At 38.2% G+C, this 22,118-nt stretch overlaps 1 protein-coding gene across 1 annotated transcript in view; it reads left to right on the top strand.

Moving 5' to 3' along the window:
• LOC145664839 (innexin inx2-like) overlaps positions 1-22,118 on the top strand; it is a 39,216-nt gene that overhangs the window by 5,575 nt on the left and 11,523 nt on the right. Inside the window, exon 3 of the mRNA XM_081731846.1 lies at positions 2,046-2,162. The gene's annotated coding sequence lies outside the window, so the exon portion shown is untranslated. The remainder of the gene's footprint in view (positions 1-2,045; positions 2,163-22,118) is intronic.

Raw genomic sequence — 22,118 nt, 5'->3', positions numbered from 1 at the left:
GGCGTTCCCTTAGTAAGCTGAAGTGTTTGCCCAAAAGAAAGAAGAATATCAGTGATTAGTAGTTAATAATGGGAAACTGGGATGGTCATCTTAATTTTGTTTAATTGTTGTTTGTTCTGCATCAAAAACTGTCCGTTTTAGTCGGTCGCCTACGAAAGTTTGCTTGTGACCCCTTTCGATCAGACTGTACGTATTAGTTCTGGAATCGCATTCCCACCTCTCCCATTGGAACTTAATATTTCTCCTCGCTTCCTGAGATTGAAATTGTCTACGACAAGGGCGTTGAATTCATGCTTACAGAACTTATTTCATAATGTTTTCCACACACACACACACAAAAAAAAGTTTCATGAGATGTGTGTATATGCTATGCATATTCCTCCAAATTTAACATTTATCGCTATTGGTTCAAGTTGAAATCGGTGTAAGATAAGGAAAGTAAAATTTAATTTCAATTAAAAAAAAAACATATTTTAAGATGGCGTTCAAAAAATATCCGATTTTCATGAAATTTATCGCATAGATTCGGCAGGATTAAAGGAGTATTTCTATCGCTTGAAGATGTCAGGTCTCTTTCACAACTTGAAAAAAAAAAAGAAAAAGAAAAGAAAAAAGTAAGAAAAAGATACTCATTTTCACGAAACATTGCACGCATTTTTCTTAATGTTGAAGTGGGAGACCCGGCGGGAGCTCATGTGGTCCGGATTGCACGTTAATCAGTAGATCCATGTCTCATATAGCCTCGCTGCTGAAAAGGACGCTAAATCAAAAATCAACTCAACTCTTTAAAGTTGAAGAATTATTCTGATTTCTGCGAGTTGAAATGAGTTTACGATGAAGCAATTAATTTACCCTCCTCAGCTTAAAAAAATCCACGATAGCTCTCTTAAAAAATGAAATATTTCAGTGCAACGTCCCGCGATTATGCTCTTTAGGTTAAGGGAGATTAAGGGCAAGTGAAAGATTATGGAAGAATTGGTGGAATGATATTGTGGGAGGAAACTGGAGGAAACCCACGGATAGGATGTTGTCAACCACAAACTTAATTGGCCGGGAATCGAAGCAGGAACCCCATATTCCAGAGGTAAGCGCTCTGTCACTGAGCCACTGTGGCCCCAATTTTTATCTTAAGAATGTTCTTTAAAAATGAAGTGAATTCACTCTTCTCAAACTAAAAATCACACTCCATGAAAACTTCCCTTACAAACGTGTGTCACAAAATAGGAGAGAAATGAAATGATAACTTTAAGTTTTACTTTCAATGGTTATGAGGCTAAGCTAAAGAAGGAAGGAAGAAAGTGGGAGGAGACGGGGGAACTGCGAGAAAATCCACACACACGGTGTTTGTTCACGATAAACCTCACTTGGTACGAACAGGGAAAGTGGAAAATAAGGCAACAGGTAATTGGTGATTAGGTGAATCAATAGTGAAATATATTCTTATATATATTAATAAATGTCGCACGTGTTACGTGAACATTTTGCATTCTTCCTTCGGTATTTTGTTAGATAGAATTGATGTGAACTCAGAGGCTCACACAAAATGGAAATGTCTGGTAGGGTCATTCTAGGGGGCACCGCACTTCTGTTTTTGACTTTCTAGGTCAAATATTTAAAAAGAAAAAAAATCTGTAGCACAAGTTAATTATTTTAGATGAGAAGTCCAAGCACTTCGTGTCTCTCATTTAATGCCCCACGAGATCATTCTCAAGGCTAGTAGTGGTTTACAACTTACTACGAACTACCAAGAATCTCTGCTTCGTTCTTACATTCTTCAGCATTTACGAATTAAGGGGTCTGTGATTCGATCCCTGGCAAAGTAAGTTTGTGGTGGACAACATCGTGTCCGTGGGTTTTCTCGGAACACTCCCACTTTCTCATTCCACCAATTCTTCCATCTTGATTCACTTACTTTAGTCATCCGTCTCCCTTAACTTCAATGAGATAATCGAGGGACGTTAAACTGAAAGATTTCAAAAATAGCTCCCTTTACCATAGATTAAGATACTAATACTCAATCCCTTACTTTATGTCTTTACCTACAGGTTTTCCCCAGGTGTCCAATAGATAGAGACTGGGTGGACCTCTGAGACACGTTTGAACCAGTGTAAATCTGGGAATAAATCTGCCCCATCGAGGATTGAAACCAGACTGTTGTGTTGGTAAGTTGACACTTTACCACTAAGGAATCACAGCTCTAATTTTATCAAGGAAGCGCTTGTTTCAACTGCACAAGTATAAATGAAAATGAAATGATAAACTCAGTGATTTCATTTTTAAGATAAAAAATTGAAAATTTTAAAGAAAGCTATGCAACACCAAGGTTATGAAGGATCTATAATTAAACGGTCCCATGGGTTTATGCTGAACAACATCATGTCCATGGGTTTTCTCGATGTTCTTCCGTTTCATCCCACATTTTCCATTAAAGTAATTCCTTCATAATCATTCCTCTTGCTTTTCCCACAGGGTATAAAAGAACAACGCGAAATCTAGAGATTTAATTTTTTCCATTGTCATCCGATATTTCTTTCTCGAATTATGGGTTTTTATTTGGTACCGTTTCCTTCAAATTTTAAACGGGCTGAAGCCGTGATATATAATTTGTGCATCCATGTTGGTGTATTATTATTTAAAAATTTTCGTGTGAGGTATCATTTCCCACAGTACCTGTTCCCCGCCCGGATGTATATAACTGATATTTTTCTGGTCATTGGTAATTATGTGATAAAGTGAATGCTGAACAAACCCTCTTATTCACTTTAAGTCAAGGACATTATCTTGCTTTACCCACACTGCAGAAAAGAGTGACATGACATACTTTGTGCCTTATCCGAAATTTTAGAATATTCCATTTTTTTTAAAGGAATTTTAGAATATTTTTAGTCTCCATCACTCTCCCTCCTCGTAATCCTCAAAATAATGAAGTTAAGTTAACGTAAATGCTTAAAGTGATAAAAGAATTTTGCGAGTTACTAACTTCCCCATAAGTAGACTTAGAATCTTCCATTGTGAGTAATATAATAGACGGGAAGTAATACAAATATAATGCCAAATATCTCGAATGCCTTTCTTATCAAGTATTTGTACGTAGAGTGTTTTTCAATAAATTCTTTCGAGATGATATTACAACTAACAGTGGTGAGACAACACTAAATAATGTCATCATTATCAAGGACATCTTATGCAGGAAATCTATGACCAATAATAAAAGGTAATGCATTGTTCGTATTTCCGCTGCAAGAAGTATTGTATATGTTGCGTTATATTACTGTTTCAAAATAACACAATCAAATTAGATATTTAAATTTGGTATTTCAAGGTAGTCATCCTTCATTTGATTTTTCCTTGACTCTGTTTCGTTGAGATCAATCAAAGTCATCGGCATAGAACTCTTAATGATGATAAATCTTGATATTTTAAACAAGCAAGTAGCATCTTTCCTTGTGCGTGTTTCCGGTTCCTAAGCTATGAGCGGTTTCATTTTGAGCTCTATTTCTTGAAAAAAAAAGATATATATATATATATATATATATATATATATATTCCTAACTCATCCGATCGATATCAAACTTGGCATGACGACTGACCTTGGTTTGCTATATGAGGGTGTTACTGTTTGGTTGTTAATGAGTTATGCGAGGCATCATTTTGAATTCTATTTTATGAAAACAAGAAAACATTCCTAACTCATTTGATCGGGATGAAACTTCACATGGCGGCTGACCTTAATTTGGTATATAAGGGTGTTACTTTTTGGTTCCGGAACTATGAGCGGTCTCATTTTGAGTTCTATTTTTTAAAAAAGAAGAAAACATTCCTAAATCATCCGATCAAGATCATACGTGGCATGACAGCTGACCTTGGTTTGCTACATGAGGGTGTTCCGTTTTGGTTCCAGAGTTATGAGAAGTCTCATCCGATCGGGATCAAATTTGGCAAAATAGTAGCCCTTGATTTGCTATATGAGAGTATAAAATATTATGATATGCTTGTTTTTGGTTCTCGAGTTATGAGCAATCTCATTTTGAGTTATATTTTTTGAAAAGAAGAAAACATTCCTAACTCATTTGATCAGGATCAAACTTGGCAAAATAGTAGGCCTTGATTTGCTATACGATGTGCGAAAATATTATGATGTGCTAGATTTTGGTTCCCGAGTTATTCGCGATGTCATTAAGTTCTATTACAAACAAAAATACATTCCTAACTCATACGATGGTGATCAAACTTGGCATGGCGGCTGGCCTTGGTTCGCTATTTGATTGTGTAAAATATCATGTACTTGCTTTCGATTGAAGAGCTATGGTCGGTCTCTTTTTGAGTTATATTTTTGAAAGCAATAAAACATTCCTAACGCATCAGATCGGGTTGGCATGGTGGTAAACATTGTTTCACTATATCAGGGTGTAAATAGTTATTACATATTTTCTTTCGGTTCCCAAGTTATGAACGGTCTCATATTGAGTTCGTTTCTCTAAAACAAGGAAACGTTCCGAACTAGTCCGATTCGGATCAAGCTTGGCACGGTGGTAGATCTTGATCTATTTAATAAATGCGTGAAATATTATATTGTCAGGCTGGCAAACTTTGATCCACCTTCTTCAGCTACAGAGTTGGTCCATCTTCAAAATTAATTTTGATCAAAACATTTTTTCCTGGAAATAGACACTTTATCGTTTTTTTCATATTGATCCACCCAACAACTTTGGCCCACCTGGAGATTTACAGGTAGTTGGAAGGGCCAGCGTATCTACAAATGAAATGAAATGAAATCTTTGAGTTTTACGTCCCACGGTTATGCTGGGTAGGCTAAAGGAGACGGTGATGATGAGAGATGAATGAAATGGTGGAATGAAGAAAGTGGGAGGAAACGGGAGAACCCCGAGAAAACCCACGCACACGGTGTTTGTCCACCACAAAGTTCACTTGGCGGGAGCAGGGTTTGAACCCGAGACCCCTAGCACCAGAGGTGAACGCTCTACCACTGAGCCACCGCGGCCCCCCAGCGTATCTACAGTTAACTTATCCCTCGTGATGACATTCAGTCGAAAAGATGTAGCAGCTTTTTGAGACCAGCTATCATGAATGTAGTTTTTCTTGGGTTGTTATCATTCGCACCAGGCAAATGCCGGAATGCTACCTAACATAATAGTGTCAGGGCTTTTCCTTACTTCTCCATTCCCTTCCTCCCCCCAAATTCACCGGGCAGTGTAATCGCCAAGGGACGTCATCCCTTATATGCGTAACTGGCCAACATGGCTATAAATACCGGAAACCAAGAATTGGATTCATAATTCAGCAAGAAAATAAAATAATCAGTACGCTTGGTTGGTTAGATTTTACTGCCCCGTTCAACGTCATGGTTATATGAGATATGGGCTTACTGCTTGACGCGGTATCCTCACCACATGAGCTCCCAGCAAGTATCGAACCAGGGTCTTCCGCGCTGAAAGCGCTATGCAAACCGTGTAGCTATGAGGTATTTCAAACGATCCGGTAAGTATTGTAATTGTTAAATATTATGAAGAAATGAGTCTCATTTCACATTGAGAAACCTATGTAGACTTCCAACAATGTGAGTCATATCTATAACTTCTAGTTGCAACCTATACAAATGAACATGAATGTTACGATGCTTTGTGGCTAACTCCTCCTAGACCGCTCTACCGATTTTGGTGATTGTTGTTACATAATTGGATCCTGGGCTAAACTTAGATTTTTAGTAAATTTTAGGCAAGAGTGCACAAAGGGGTAAGGAAGGGCTGACACGTAAAAAAGATAATCGAAAACGACCATGTTAGTGTCCATTCCATAGATTTTGGCGTCATTGAAATGAATAGGGACACTCCCGATGCTGTTAAAGTCCAGGGAGACAATGTGGCTCAGTGATAGAGCACTTAGCTCTGATGTGTGGGATCCCTGTTTCGATCCCCAGAGAAGTAAGTTTGTGATGGACAGCATCGCATTCGTGGTACTCACGATGATGGTGAGTACATGGTACTCGTGGTACTCACTCCCACTTCCTCAGGGTACTCCCGTTTCCTTCCACATTCTCATTCCACCAATTCTTCCATCAACATTCATTTTCCTTAATCATTGTATCCCTTAGCCTAAAGGGTATAATCGTCGAAATCTTTAAATTGAAATCTTTAAGTTTTATGTCCCGCGGTTATGCCAGTTAAGCTAAAGGAGACGGTGATGATGAGTAATGAATGAAATGGTGCAATGAAGGAAGTGGGAGGAAACGTGAGAACCCCGAGAAAACCCTCGAGCGCGGTGTTTGACCACCACAAAGTCCACACGGCGCGACCTGGGATCGAACCAGGGACCCCAAACACCGGAGGTGTTGCGCTCTACCACTGAGCCAACGCGTCCCCCAAGTCCAAATTCATCTTCCATGCGTAGTCTAATGTAGGAAGGGTTCAAATAGTTTCAGCAGAAACTTATTCTTCCGGCATTTCAACTACTAGGATAATAAAGTCAAAAACGAAAATTTATCATGCGACATTGAATCTATACTTAAAAAAAAGAAAGAAAAAGGAAAAATCTTCAAGCATCTAATATATTTTCTATTTCACTATTGCGATGAGTCTTCAATTCAGATATTATAGGTTTTCATCACTTTCGCTTGAATACAAGGATGAAGGCTAAAATAAAACTCATTCTCGAGACGTCGAATTTATATCAAAAAGCCATTTTCTATCTGCCTCAACGTTTTGTCTCTAATGGAGATCAACATTGAATTGGGAATTGACACTTAGAATTGCATTAGGAAAATAAAGCTTGAGGTAAAACATATCCATACGGTATTAGGATTAAGGGGATTAATAATTAGATTTCTGGGCTTTTGGCATCTATGGCCATGTTGATCCGTCACGTATGAGGGAAGACGTCCCTCGGCGATCACACTATCCAAGTAAAAGGAAGGAAGAAAGTGGCCTGGGACTTCAATGTTAGGTACCATCACGGCCTTTGCCTAGTGTGAATTAGGAAAATCCAGGAAATTCTCACTCAAGATGGTTAGCCTAAAAAAAACTTTTTACACCTTTTTGACCAAGCGTGCCTGCCGGGAATCGAACTCGAAACCGTTCGCACCAAAGGTGAGAGCTACGGGGTATTGAACCCATATCTAATAAAAATGGTTTCGCTATCTTTAATTCTAGAGAATGGCCTGAAACAAGGAGATGCGTTGTCGCCATATTATTTAACTTTGTACTGGAATACGCTATAAGGAAAATCAAAAATGGCAACCAGGGCCTAGAGTTGAACGGTATTCATCAGGTTATGGCATATGCTGATGATGTACATTTAATAGAGGATGATAGGAAAACAATAGAAAGAAACGCAGAGATCTTATTAAACGCTTGCAGGGACATGGGTTTGCAAGTAAATGCAGAGAAAGCTAAAGGCATGGAAGTGCGTCGGGACCGTAATACAGCAAATTATGGATGCGTTAAAATATTAAATAATACTTTTGATAAAGTGGATAGTTTCAAATATCTAGGATCAATATTAACAGATGAAAATCATATTTACGAAGAAATTAAATGTCGACTAAAAGCAGGGAATTCGTGTTACTATTAGATTCAAAATCTCTTGTCATCGCGAAGACTGTCGAGGAATTTGAAGCTTAAAATATACAAAACGATAATCATGTCTGTTGTTCTGTATGATTGCGAAACATGGTCGCTTACTCTGAGGGAAGAACATAGACTGAAAGTATTTGAGAACAAGATCCTGAGACGAATATTAGGACCCAAGAGGAACGAGAATGGAGAATGGCGGAAACTTCATAACGAGGAACTACATAATTTATACGGTTTACCCAACATTGTTAGGGTAGTCAAGTCTAGGAGGCTTAGATGGGCAGGTCATGTAGCTAGAATGGAAGAAAGTAGAGACGCTTTCAAAGTGTTGACTGGAAGAATAATCGGAAAACGACCATTAGGAAGATCTAGGCGCAGATGGGAGGACAATATTAAGATGGATCTTGTAGAGATAGGAATACAAAGTAGAAACTGGATCTAATTGGCTAAGTATAGAAGTCAGTGGAGAGCTTTTGCGAACGCGGCATTGAACGTCCGGGTTCCATAGGCCATAGAGTTAGTTAGTTAGTTAGTTAGGACGATGATGGAAAAAATTGGTAGAATGATAATGTAGAAGGAAACGGAAGTACCCTGAGAAAACCCACTGGTATAATGTTATCCACCACAAACTTACTTGGCTGCAAGATCGAACCAGAGACCCCACGCACCAGATATGAGCGCTCCTGAAAGAGAATCTAAAGTTCAACCTAATCTAATAATTTTGAAAATCTGCTTCCCGTTGTTTCTTGCAATTTTTTGCTCTGATACCTGTCGGACGGACATGGCAGTACTACAAGAGTTCCTATACTTAATGTGTAGTATCTTGTAACTCAAACATATCCATAGCAACCGTATTTATCATTATAACACTTCTTTGTAATATAACGGGTATTTAATGACAGTAAATCAATGTCATTTTACAGTTTGGAAGATGAAAGTTTTCAGAAACATGCTATCTTCATGTCTGAGTCTTGTGGATAGCCAATGTATTGGAAGTAAATTGCATATTTGTACTGACGACCAATAAAAATGGTTTTGGGTAATTATTGATAGGGTTTGAATGTCTTGATTGTGAGAACGTGTCTTAGTCATATACAACACATATTTTCCCCTTGAGGATGTCATTAGTAAACTAAAACTAAATATCAGTACTTCTCGCTGGCCTAGTGGCAAACGCGAGCACTTTTGATGCGCAAGGTCCCGGGTTCAATTCCCAGTGGGGGAGCCTTGAATTTAAAGCCCATTACGATGGTTTCACATTCAACTGTTGTCCCACGTCTCATATAAAATCAATGCTGAAGAGGGACCTCAAATTCCAGCCAACCAGATGCGGACAGTGTCTCGGTATTTGAGCGCTCACCTCTGGCGCGTGGGGTCCTTGGTTCGATTCTGGCATGTCAGTTTTGTGGAAAACAAAAAAGTTCTTCCGTTTCCTCTCATTTTCGTCATTCCACCAGTATCATCCATCTTGCCATCACTAATTCCATTAGTCTGGGTGAATAAAGGTTGGATGGTAAACTAAAAATATATCATGTCCGTTTCTCTCTTCCGTTTCCTCCAACATTTTCATTCGGCCAATTTTCTTATGATTATTTACTTTCATCAATCATATGTCTAAAGGCATAAACGTAGGACGAAAAACGAGAATTTTCATTTTATAAGACTTAACTTCCACCACAAAGCTTTGAAAGGCTTAAGTCGACAATCTAGCGATTTTACTCTGGAAGATATGACGTCAATGCATCGCTTTTGTTGTTTGCTTTCTCGATTATAGTCTATTATTTCTTTTATTCAAATAGCTCCCCTTTTATCCTCAGGACGCTGGATGAAGGTCTCACTTTCAATACTATCTGGTTTTACGCAAACATCAAACATTCAAGTACTGACCAGACTCAACACTGGTTCATTCCTTCAAAGACAAGATGGTTCAGTTCTAGAGCGTTCTGTCTGCTACGAGGGATTGCTGGTTCGATTCCAGGTCAAGTGAATTTGTACTGAACAACTTGTATCCATTGGTTTTCTTTGAGTTTCTTCCCACATTTTCATTCCACAAAGTGTTTCACAATCATATATTTCGTCAATCATCCATCTGCTTTTGCCTACAGATGCCATTATAATTATTATTAGTGGCCCTGCGTAGTATAGTTCCTAATGCTGTTGTCTTTCTTGTGAGCGGTCACGAGTTCGATTTCCGGTCAGGACATTCGGTCGAAAAAGTGTAAAAGCTTTCTCAGACCAGCTATCCTGAGTGAAATTTTCCTGGATATTAATCATTCACCCAGGTAAATTCCGAGATGGTCTCAGGCCTCTTCGTTCGTCAATCCTTTCTTTCTTCTCTTTCCACGGATAGCGTGATCGCCAAGGGACCTCATCCCTCATACGTGACGGACTAACATGGTAATAGATGTCGAAAGCCAAGAAATTTAATACCTAATCCCTAAGCTACTGGGGCGGCCAGTAATGACTAAATTAATCCAGTCAAAGTAACTCTCTACTTCCATAACAAACTTACATGTGAATCAACGAGCAAGTGTTACGACAATAGGAAGGAAATGACAGAGAAGAATGCAATTAGAAGGGAAGTTCGACAAGGATGCTGTCTCTCACCATCATTATTTAATATCTACCAAGAAGAGAGAGTGAAAGAGAGCCTAGAAAATAAAAAAAGAATTTCAGTAGAATGATTTGGTGTAGTTAACATGGCGCTTGTTGCGGAATCTAAAAAGAAAATCAATAACACGTTGGAAAATTTGAGGCAGTGATGTGAAGAATATGGGATGAAAATAAATGTAAGAGAGAGAAAATTCATGGTGATTAAAACGAAGCGGTCGGTGTCAAATATAGAAGTAGGAGGGGGAGGGGAATTAAACAGGTGGCTAGTTTTCCATACCTGAGTACTATCATTAGTGATGGTATGAAATGTGAAAGTGAAAACAAGCAAGAATAGGAATGACGAAAGAAGCCTTTATGAGGAAGAAAATACTTTTTGTAGAACCTTGAATAAAGAGTTGAGAAAAATACTCATAAAATGCTTCGTGTGGAGTGTTGTACTCTATGGACAGAAACATGGATATTACTCAGAAATTATGAAAAACGGTTAGAAGCTTTCGAAATATGGATGTGGAGAAGAACGGAGAGAATAAGCAAGATCGAGCGGAGAACTAATTAGAGGGTCTTAGAAGTGGCGGAGGAGAAAAAATTAGATAATATTGACAAGAGGAAGAGAAGCTAGTTGGGACATTGGCTAACAAGGAACTGTATCATGAAAGACGTGCTGGAAGGTATGGTGGCAGGAAAGAGAGGGAGGAGGCGAAGGAGGATACAATTAATAGGTGATATCAAAACAGAAAAATCGTACATGAAAACGAAGAGGTAAGTTAAAGACCGTGGAGCATGGAAGCTTCTGAACTGCTGCAAGTGACCTGCCAATAATGGCAGAATACCTATGATAATGATAATCTCCAAGATTAGTCTATTGACTTATTCTCTTTAAAATTTATAGTCTTTCTTCTAGTGTTGCCCGTGAAACGAAAAGTGCCTTTTTTAAAATTTGAATCAGGCCAGAAACATGACAATTTTTTGGTCTCATTCTCGAGACGAGAACCGGGACGAAATGAGCACTTTCTCTATTCTCGTGGGCAACACTAGTTTACCCAAGCCTTACTGTTTTCGTGTTACATGATTCATATCACAAAAACTGTAAACTGAGAAAGTGATTGTATATACAAACACAGTAGATGAGCATTTATCAACGTTTAAATATACACAAGTCATTTCACAATATATGGTTTAACTGTTATTATATCACCACACCTTTCATCGGCTTCTCGCGATGCGGAAGAAGTCTAGTAACTTCCAGATTACATTAGGAAAGAAATCAGGGCATAAAATTGATACATATAAATGAACAAAACTAGACGAGACGAAAGAAACCTTTTCGAGACGAGACGAGACGAGAAAAATTTACGAGACGATGAGAGAAAATCTTATTTCTCGTCTCGTTTTCTGTTCTGCATGGTTAACACTAGACCTTTTCATTTTTGTTTTTTGCTGTCTGCAATAATTCACACAGTTTCTAAAACTTTCATACAAGTCGTGTAAATGGTAGCATTTACAATCCGGTCATCTTTCATTAAAATTACCCCAAGTGGCTCCGCGGCGTATTCGTTAATGCTCTTGCCTTTCGTGCGAGCAGTCCCAGATTCGATTCCCGGTGAGGACACTCAGTAACAGGGTAAAATTGTAAGAGCCTTTTCAGGCCAGCCAGCCAGACTGAGTTTTTTTCTGGGTTTTCCTCATTCATACCACACATACCTAACATAATAGTTCCAGGCAGGTCCTTTCCTTCTGCATTACTCTCTTCCTCTCCAATTCTCCGGACGCCGAAGAACGTCATCACTCTTATATGTGGCAGGCTAACATGGACATAGCCAGTGGTTCTTCCAGACTTGTTTTTTGGGGGGCACTGCCCCCCCGAGCTCTGAGAGTGCCCCCCGGTGGAGACCAAAACAATACATCTACAATATAATGATAAATAGAAAAGTACCAGCAGTGCCCCCCCCCGGGAATACTAAGTGAGCCCCCGGAACATTTTTTCTGAAAGAACGACTGGCCATAGCTGACGAAAACCCAGAAATCTAAATCCTAAAGCTAAAATCACTTCAAGCCATTCAAAGGTTCACTTCTTTTTTATCATTTAAAAATAATTCGTTCAGCTAAAGAATTTCTCACTGAAAACCGGCATATAAATTTTATAATCTTAAAGTAGATTCAATACTTCACAAAATTTCGATAACAACTTCTGTCATTTCTTGCTCGTGTATTGACTTGTCAGTATCAGAAATCACATTTTAAGCAACGTCTTCATTACCCAGTTGTCCTCATTTATGGATATGCTAAAATAATATTGCAAATTCTAGACAAAGTTAAAACTTGTATTGTTCCGAGGATAATAATACGGAAAATTTTACACCAATTTTTTGTTTGTGCATTACATGGAATTCACTTTTCCTGGGTGGTGTACAGGTCTAAATATTTTATTTATTGATTAATTTATGTATTTCCTATCAATACTTTGAATCGAAATGAAATCTTTCAGTTTAACACCCCATGATTATGTCTATTATTCTAAGAGAGACGATGATTAAAAAAAGAGAAAGATAATAATGGAAGAATTGGTGGGATGAGAAAGTGGAAGGAAACGGGAGTACCCCAAGAAAACCCACGAGCACGATGTTGTCCACCATAAACTTACTTGGCCGGGATCGAACCAGGGAACCCACGTACCAGAGGTAAGTTAAGCACTATACCACTGAGCCGCAGTGTCCTCTATCAATACTGTATGAGAACAAGCTTCGGTGAAAAGTATTGAAAAAAAGCGACTATAAAACACAGGATATGAAATGCTAAAATTAGGACTGTTCTAATAAAATATGGACATTTGCAAATACTACTTCCATACATTCTCTAACAGCTGAAACTTTACGCTCAGCGTATATGTAAGACGTTCTTCATTTGCGCACCCACGAGGGGGTCCACAGGGTCCAGAATTCCCCCGAAAACTTTCTAACTAAACATACATTTGTACACTTTCTCAATAAAATTATACTTGTATAACAGGGAAGTAATTAATGTAGCATGAAAGTTTGATTTTACACTTCATCTGTACTCTTTCTCATTTAAAACAATTTAGGTCTATTATTTTTTTCTGAAAATATACATTGAAGTATTTTACAATTACTTTTCGTCTTTTCGTGTGCAGAATACTATCTGTTCGATACTATCTAGAGTTAGTGGCTTGTAGTATTGAAACCCCTATTAAATCTTGGACTCCTCCCAACAAAAATTTCTGGTTGCGCACCTATCAGGGGCGGGTCCAGTAGATACTTCTCGGGAGGGTTTTGGATTGTAATATTGCTACTTAGAGCTACTTTTAAGAGCTCCAAACTCTGGGACGGGTTTTATTTATATATATAAAAAATAAGAAAATTTCCTCTTCTGGGGGTACGGTTGCCCCGATCGCCCACCTACCTGGATCCGCCCCTGACACCTAGTGTTATGCTTTATAAACAGTTAAGTATATCCGACGTTTGCAATGTAGCTATAGGAAGAAAGTTCTGTTGCCACTCTTTCTAAGACCGTGGGATAGTTTATTTCGTTTCTTTCTCACATGCACAAATGTATTTGACATTTTGCCCTTAATTGTCCATTGTTTTAGTTGTTTACGACTGATTGCGTTCTGAAGTCTTCTTTATCTGTTCAACGTGAAGACTACTCGAAAGAATTTGTTTCTCGTCCTGAATCATCTCTTTCCTGTAAACAGGTATTGTAAGTGAAGGAAGAGACAAAACAACGTGATATCACCGCTTCATATTTTTCATATAGGCAGAACGTCTTCGAATATCTGCTGCTAATTATTTGGTCTAGGAATTAATTTGTGCGGGTGGACAAGAGATGGCGCAACGAACGGAGCGTCCCACAGTTCCGTGTATCCACACATGTGTTGCAAACCCCTGTCATCGCGTATCGTTCGTAGTATAGGGCAGTGGATTAAAGCGTCAACAACACCAGTTTGTAGTTAAGTGAACATGGCGCAATTTGTGCCTGATAAAGTGTTTTTGCGGGGTGTCCTGCTGCATTACTTTAACATGCAGAAAAGTGCGACTGAAAGTCATCGTATTTTGGTGGAAGTGTATGGTGAACATGCTCTAACTGAGCGAACGTGTCAGAAGTGGTTTGCACGGTTTAGAAGTGGTGATTTCGGCTTGGCAGACCAAGAGCGAGCTGGACAGCCAAAAAAATTTCAAGACGAAGAATTGACAGCATTGCTCGAGCAGGATTCGTGTCAAACGCAGGAACAACTTGCAGCAGCATTAGGCGTTGATCAAACAACAGTCTCCAAACGCTTGAAAGCCATGGGAATGATTCAAAAGATGTTACATTGGGTTCCACATGATTTGAAAGACAGAGACGTTGAAAGACGAAAAACCATTTGCGAATTGCTGCTTCAACGACAGCGCAGAAAGGGGTTTCTGCATCGAATTATTACGGGTGATGAGAAGTGGATCCATTACGAGAACCCTAAACGAAAAAAGGCCTGGGTGAAACCAGGTGAACCAGGTCCATCACAACCAAAACGAGATATTCACTGTGCAAAGGTTATGCTGTGCATATGGTGGGATATGAAAGGTGTGGTGTACTATGAGCTGCTGCAACCGGGTGAAACTATGAATGGGGAACGTTATCGACGACAATTAATGCGTTTGAAGCAAGCTCTGGCCAGAACACGACCAGAATGGGAGAACAGACATGATAAACTTATTGTTCAACATGATAACGCTCGCCCACATGTCGCAAAACCGGTCAAAACCTATTTAGAAAATGTCGGATGGGAAGTTTTACCCCACCCGCCGTATTCACCAGACGTTGCTCCTTCGGACTACTACTTGTTCGATTGCATGAACAACGATTTGATTGGACAGCGGTTTACTTCTTCAGAAGATATCGAAACATGGGTCTCTGACTGGATCGCTTCCAAGGATGAGGACTTCTTTCGCCACGGAATCCGTACATTGCCTGACAGATGGGCGAAAGTGGTGGCTAGCGATGGACAATATTTTTATTAAGGTATTTATGTATTTTGTGTTTGTACTACAGCTTCAATGTGTGCGTACCAGCCGCACGAATTAATTCCTAGACCAAATATAAAGCAAAAACGAAGTTGCATTTACATTTCTGGGAATGAAGAAGTATATATTTCCTACAAAAGGGAGGCACGCTGTGACTCACTGCTAGAACGATTACCTCTGGTGCGTGAAATCCTAGTCAAGTAAGTTTGTGGTAGATAATCGTGTTTGTGGGCTTTCTTGGTGTACTCCCGATCCATTCCGTATTCTCATTCCATCAATTCTTCTATCATTCTTGCCTTAATCATCCTTTTCCCTTAGCCTAACGGACATATTTATGGGACATTAAACTGAAATATTTCATTTCTCTTTTCGCTACGAAAGAAAATATGTCTTCAATCTCTTTCCCGGTTAAAACATTAAAGTATTTTGCTGTTCAGACTCTAACAGAGGTATCACTTTAATGTTACTTCAATTGATGTATGTCAAACAACAAATTCTTGAAAGTTTCGACTGATCTACAGCAAGGGCGCCGATTTCTCCGTAAATTTGGGGGTGGTCCATTCAGATGTAGAAGGTATTTATGTGAGGATTTTAAGACAAATTGCATTCAAATTATTCCAGATATTGAATATTCATAAATACAATAGGGGGCCCACATGACCTTTGGGGGGCTCCCCGGCACCCCAGGATCGGCGCCCTTGATCTACAAGAATTTACTAGCTCTTAATCCAACCAACTCATCCGTTTCCTTATGATATTCAGAATTGAATGAATTTCTTTATCTCACCGTGAATTGAACCGGTGTATCAGCGGTAAACATATTACTACACAAACTGCAATTTATTGCACAAAGTTCTTATAGCATAAGGAATTATTTTAATAAATTAACACGATCTTACCGAGTCTTACTGAATATCACTAACATTTATTCAAGAAAAGGATTTAGGATTTAGAATTTAGATTTCTGGGCTTTTAGCATCTATGACCATTTAGCCCGTCACGTTTGAGGGATGACGTCCTTAGGCCGGGGAAAGGGAAGGATGAAAGGATTGTGGCAGGAAAGAAGAGGCCTTGGACCTATATGTTATGTACCATCCCTGCATTTGCCTGGTGGGAATGACGAAAACCCAGGAAAAAGTCAGTCAGGGTGGCTGGACTGAAAAAGTTTTTTTTTTTACACTTTTTGCGATCAAGTTCTCCCACCGGGAATCGAATCCGGGACCGCTTGCACCGAAGGCGAGATATTTATTCACAAAACTTGTTAATAATCTCATATGTAAAACTGAACGATTTTTTTGTTTATCCGCTACACAAAAACCACACCATTTACTATGAAGTTTTAAACGTAAGTAGTACTTAATTTGTACCGTGTTTTTATCTTATTATTTTTATAAAGTGCGTATCCTAAGGTGAGAGTGGGTTCAAAATTTATGTTAAATATTTAAAAAAAAAAAAAAGAAAAGAACATGCTTTCATTAAAACATGAAATAAACCGTATACTAAAACTTAAAAAATATTTATGTTTTCAAGAAAATTACTTTTAAAAATTCAATTTATTCTTGACTGTAAAGAAAATTATGGGAAGTGCTCTCACATAAATGTGTCACACTATTTTGGGAACAGATTTCTCCCATCAAAGTAAGGAAAACGAACCTGTGCTCAAAAGTGGATAGTTTCGGAGTTACAAGGTACTGAAAACGTGAAACAAGTGAACGTTAAAAGCCCATAGCTCCACTACTATGGAATCTATCGTAGTCGGCTCAAGACAGCACTGAGAAACGAGTATGTGAACTATCAAAACATCCATCTTTCAGAACCTCCCATACTTGCACAATCGTTTTTAGAGAGGCTACTTTTAGGAGTACTTGATCACTCTCCACCTACCTCTCTAAAAAACTGGTATGCAAGTACTGGAGCGTTCTTAAACAAGGATATTTGGATAGTTCACACACCAGTTCCTCAGTGATGTCTTGATCCGACTACGATACGTACCATAGTAGTGAAGCTATGAACTTGTTTCACGTTTTCGGCACCTTATAACTCCGAAACTATTCATTTTTAAGCACAGGTCCATATGAACTTTTTTGCTTATTTTGATGTGAGAAATCTGTTCCCAAAAAATTGTCACACATTCATATAACACTCTTTATATGAAAGCGCTCCCCATGCTCCCTCATGGCTAAGCGGTTAGCGTACGCGCCTTTGGTGTGGGAGACCCGGGTTCGATTCCCGGCGGGAGCTCATGTGGTTCAGATTCCATGTTAATCAGTAGGTCCACAGCTCATATAGCCTCGCTGTTGAACGAGACGTTAAACTCAAAATCAACTCAACTTTTCTATTTACTAATGAGTATATAGGTTTTTTTTAAAAAAAATCCTAAAAATAACGTTATTTTTTTTACTTCTTAGTATGATTTTTTTACTTTTCAGTACGAGACATTTTATCTTTTCAGGAAAATATTATTTTATTTTTTAACTTTTTTAGTACGAGTTATTTAAATTTTAAAAGAAGGCATGTTTCTTTCTAAATATATATATATATATATATATATATATATATATATATATATATATATATATTTACATTATTTTATGTTTTTACTTTTTGTAACAAGATGTTTCAACATTCAATCAGTTCTTGAAATCTATCCAGCTTTCACAATCTGCAACGTAATTTATGATTTCCTACATGTTATACTGTACACGCCAACCTCAGAACATTTTAGTTGCATAACGGTTTAGGATATATACTTACAAGGAACATCATCTTAGTGATCCAAGCCGATTTTGACGAAATTTGGCAGGGAGATACTACAGAGGAAATAAACGAATACGTGTTTTTTATTTTCTGCGGAGAAACGGTTTGAGGGGGAAAAAGCCCTAACTCAAAATTTTGAAATTGGGCCTCCGAAGGGCAAGAACAAGTGGACCGAAGCAAATGAAATTGTACACACTTACACTAGACATAAAATAAGGGAATACATGTGTCGGGTTTTCCGAAAAAAATCAGTCGGGTGGGGCACAGACCCCTCCAAACGTATAAACACGAAATCTAAAAAGGGATAGTAAGTGTAACGCATGATAGTAATAATCATAATGATAATAATAATAATCATAATAATCGCTAGACTTCCCTGAGGTCGCTATTCTTCGGTTCCCTTGTGCTATCATTTTACGACTACAATATCTGTACACAATTTCATTTGCTTCGGTCCACTTGTTCTTGCCCTTCGGGGGCCCACTTTCAAAATTTTGGGTGGGGGCTTTTGCCCCCTCAAACCGTTTTTCCGCAGAAAATAAAAAACACGTATTCGTTTATTTCCTGTGTAGTACCTCCCTGCCTAATTTCGTCAAAATCGGCTTGGATCACTAAGATGATGTTCCTTGTTAATAAAGAATAATATTAATGACTTAATAAAAACAAATAAATATATGTATAGTAATAATGATATAAAATTAACAATGGAGTATTATTTATCACCACCGAATTACGTCGCTGTTCAAACTTTCGTCATTTTATGACGTCGGAAAGTGAGCTAAATTAAGATTGCAAGAATTAAGGACGAAGTGGAACCGACACACGTAGAAATCATTGAAAGTTAAAGTAATTAATTCAATTTAAGGTCCCACAGGAAAGGTAAAAGGATGTTTAAATTTCTTGCAAGCAAATGGAATAAATTTTTGAACATACCATTTGAGTGGAAATGGGTTTTTATACTTTCATTTCGATGTTAATGAGCATCCCAAGGAGGGAAAAGGGGTCATATATATGTCATTTAAATATTTCCCATGGGAAAAATAGTTACTTCAGCAAGTCTATCTACAAAGGGGGGACTAGACCCACTAAGTTAGCGCTAGTGCGCCTTCCTGGACCAGTGGCTGCATGTAGCTATTCCGCGTTGGATTCTTGTTTGAAGTCTTTAGAAAAAATCCTGTAATGGTTCGGATCCCATTTTACCCGGTGAATGCCCTTTAGTGGCTATCGCGTGCGCCTCTGGGTGAACGAGGCCATGGGTTCGGTTTTCGGTGGGAAAGCTTGGAAAAATTTGAACTTATTACAGTGGCTTCAGATTCTACTTTAAACTGTAGGTTCACGTCTGATAGAGCTTCGGTGCTGAAAGAAGTGCTAAGCTTTAGTAAAATTAACAAATCAATTAATCTTAATAATATAAGCGGAGGGAAAGATACCTTAAAGTTCAATCCGTGCACAGTACTAAATTCTTGAAATCGTTCCGCCAAAGGACTTGAAAGTTTATATATATATATATATAATTGTTTTCCGCTATATATAGAAACTTTAAGTATATTTTTTTAACAACCGGTTTTGATGAACTGATGCAAACCGGCTGAATGACACAATTGTTTAAAAAAGCATATGTGTCTTTAATTAGAGCGTAAAGGTGCCAAGATGATAAACGATTATTGAGAGAGAAGAATGAGCTGACTCATTTCAATCTTACATTTAGAAAAAAAAAAAGGCAAGAAAAAAAGAGAAACACAGGTTTGCTCTTGTTCCGAAATAATACAAGTTAAGAATTAATAGTGCTTCGATTAATGATCACAAAAAATATTGTCTTTTTACGAGTATCCGCAACTTTATCCATCATCTTCCAAAGAAAATAAAAAATATATAAGCAAGAAAGCTATATTGACACGGATGTATCCGCGATTATCCGCATTTGACCACGTTATATTTACCAGTTTCAAACGACCTCGCTGAACTTCAAAACGGTTTTCTTCTAATGCACCAGATGTATATGCAACCAACATTTCCTTGAAGCCATGCGGTTTGCATAACGTTGTGGTGTCAACCTAATGGCTCAGTGTAAGACCTTTTTTCTTCAGCATCAGGCGTTAGTGGAGGAAATATTGTGATCCAATGGAGCCGATCCTGGGGGGGGGGGGGGGGCAATGTTCATGTGGGGCCCCCATGTATTTTTATGGATATGTAATTTTATACGTATTTATTATTGTTATATGTACTTTTTATGAATATACAATATTTGGCATAATTTGAATTCAATTTGTCTTAAAATTCTCATAATATGCCTTCTTAGACCCACGTCTGCAACCAAACACACATCTGAATACCCCCAAAAGTTAAAGAGAAATCGGCGCCCTTGTGTATGTCTTACTGTTATTTCATGCTTTCGTCCTTCATTTCATTTTTTCCAAAAGAAGAAGAAGAAGAAAGAAAGTGATCACAAGTATAGTATAGGCCTATATCGTTTGCGATCTACAGAACTTATTCGAAAGTGATCAACATTGGCTTGGCTTGGCATCCAGTAGCGACCTTGACTTGCTTGGATGCATGTGAAATATTTTTTTCAGTATAGACGTTCGCATCCGACTTATGGGCAATCAATAATAATAATAATAACTAATTGCTGTTTACTAGAATATTTAGAAAAAATATATTAAACAAACATTATTCCTTTACGATCCGAATGATAAAGAAGCAGGAATGTAATTTTGGAGAGAAGCAGGGGGTAACTGCCCCACTCACCTAAGCATTCCACCATTTGAGGGGGCCCATTTAAAAACAAAATTGTCTTACTGTATATAATACGATACAAACATGAATCTATAAGCGATGCAATGAATAGGTTCACCGCATCCCCCTCTCAAACGAAAGTGATCTGAGCCCATTTCAGTAAAAATATATATTAAAAGAGCCCCCAGGAACAATCTATATGTCTTCATACTTTAAACTATGTGAAATATTGACCCCGTCAATTTAACTAGCGAAGCATATAGTGGGCCCCACAACCATTTCCAAAAGAACAGAAAATTCCGCTGCCCGATCACCTTAAGAAAATATATTTATCTAAGATTAGATACATATGCAATCTGGAACCTACTTTAGTAACCTTTAACTGGAGCCCCTAGAAGTAATAAAATTGTTTATTGAAATTTTAAATTCAAGGGAGTCCAAATTTTTATATTTGATATTTTAATAGGGAGCCAAAGTCACTTTTTTTTTTTTTTTTGTGAGCCAGACCATTGATGCATGTTCTTCTAGGAAAAGTTTCTCAAGTTACGACGCTATGATAAAGCATATTATATTCAAGTAAGTTTTCAATTCAACCCGAAAATGGTACTCAGTGGCCAATTTAGTCTGAGGTCAGCGGACCTAGATCCCCCAGATTTCTGAGCGACAAAGATAATTGAAGCTGTTGACATGAATGTTTGTAGTAATCGTTGCCTTTTATTTTTCATTGGAAAACTTTTGAAACAATAGATATAATTCCAGTTTACAGTTTTTCTGTTATACAATGTATAAAACAAACTTGGAAAAAAATGAAATCTTTGAGTTTTACGTCCCACGGTTATGCCGGTGAGGCTAAAGGAGACGGTGATGATGAGTAATGAATGAAAGGGTGGAATGAAGAAAGTGGGAGGAAACGGGAGAACCCCGAGGAAACCCACGCACACGGTGTTTGTCCACCACAAAGTTCACGTGGCGGGGGCTGGGATCGAACCCGGGACCCCAAGCACCAGAGGTGAACGCTCTATTACTGAGCCATCGCGGCCCCTAAAACAAACTTGAGTCCAATGTCCAACCTAGTCCTAATATCCATCGAGAGTTAAATTGGAAATTTTTGCAGGATTTATGAAACATTGTAGACTCATGATATACCTATTATATTCTGGTTCTGACAAGACTTACCAGTTTTTACCTTCTAGATCCGCAACTGATAGTACTCCACAATGTAATTCCACGTGAAAGATGGTACTCTTTTACCTCTATATAAATTATCCATACTGGTTAATCTGCAGAGGCAGCGTGTACTTAAACTAAAAAAAGTTGCTAAGGGAAATCAGTCAAAGACGATTCTTTTCCGCAAGGGTAAAACTCACTAGTAAACAAATAAAAATTACCGCAAACATGTAGGTGGGTT

Source organism: Thermobia domestica, chromosome 11 (assembly GCF_964235325.1).
Source record: "Thermobia domestica chromosome 11, izTheDome1.hap1.1, whole genome shotgun sequence".
Lineage (NCBI taxonomy): Eukaryota > Metazoa > Arthropoda > Insecta > Zygentoma > Lepismatidae > Thermobia > Thermobia domestica.
The sequence above is the reverse complement of the archived record's forward strand: the minus strand, read 5'-3'. Positions and strand labels throughout refer to the sequence as shown.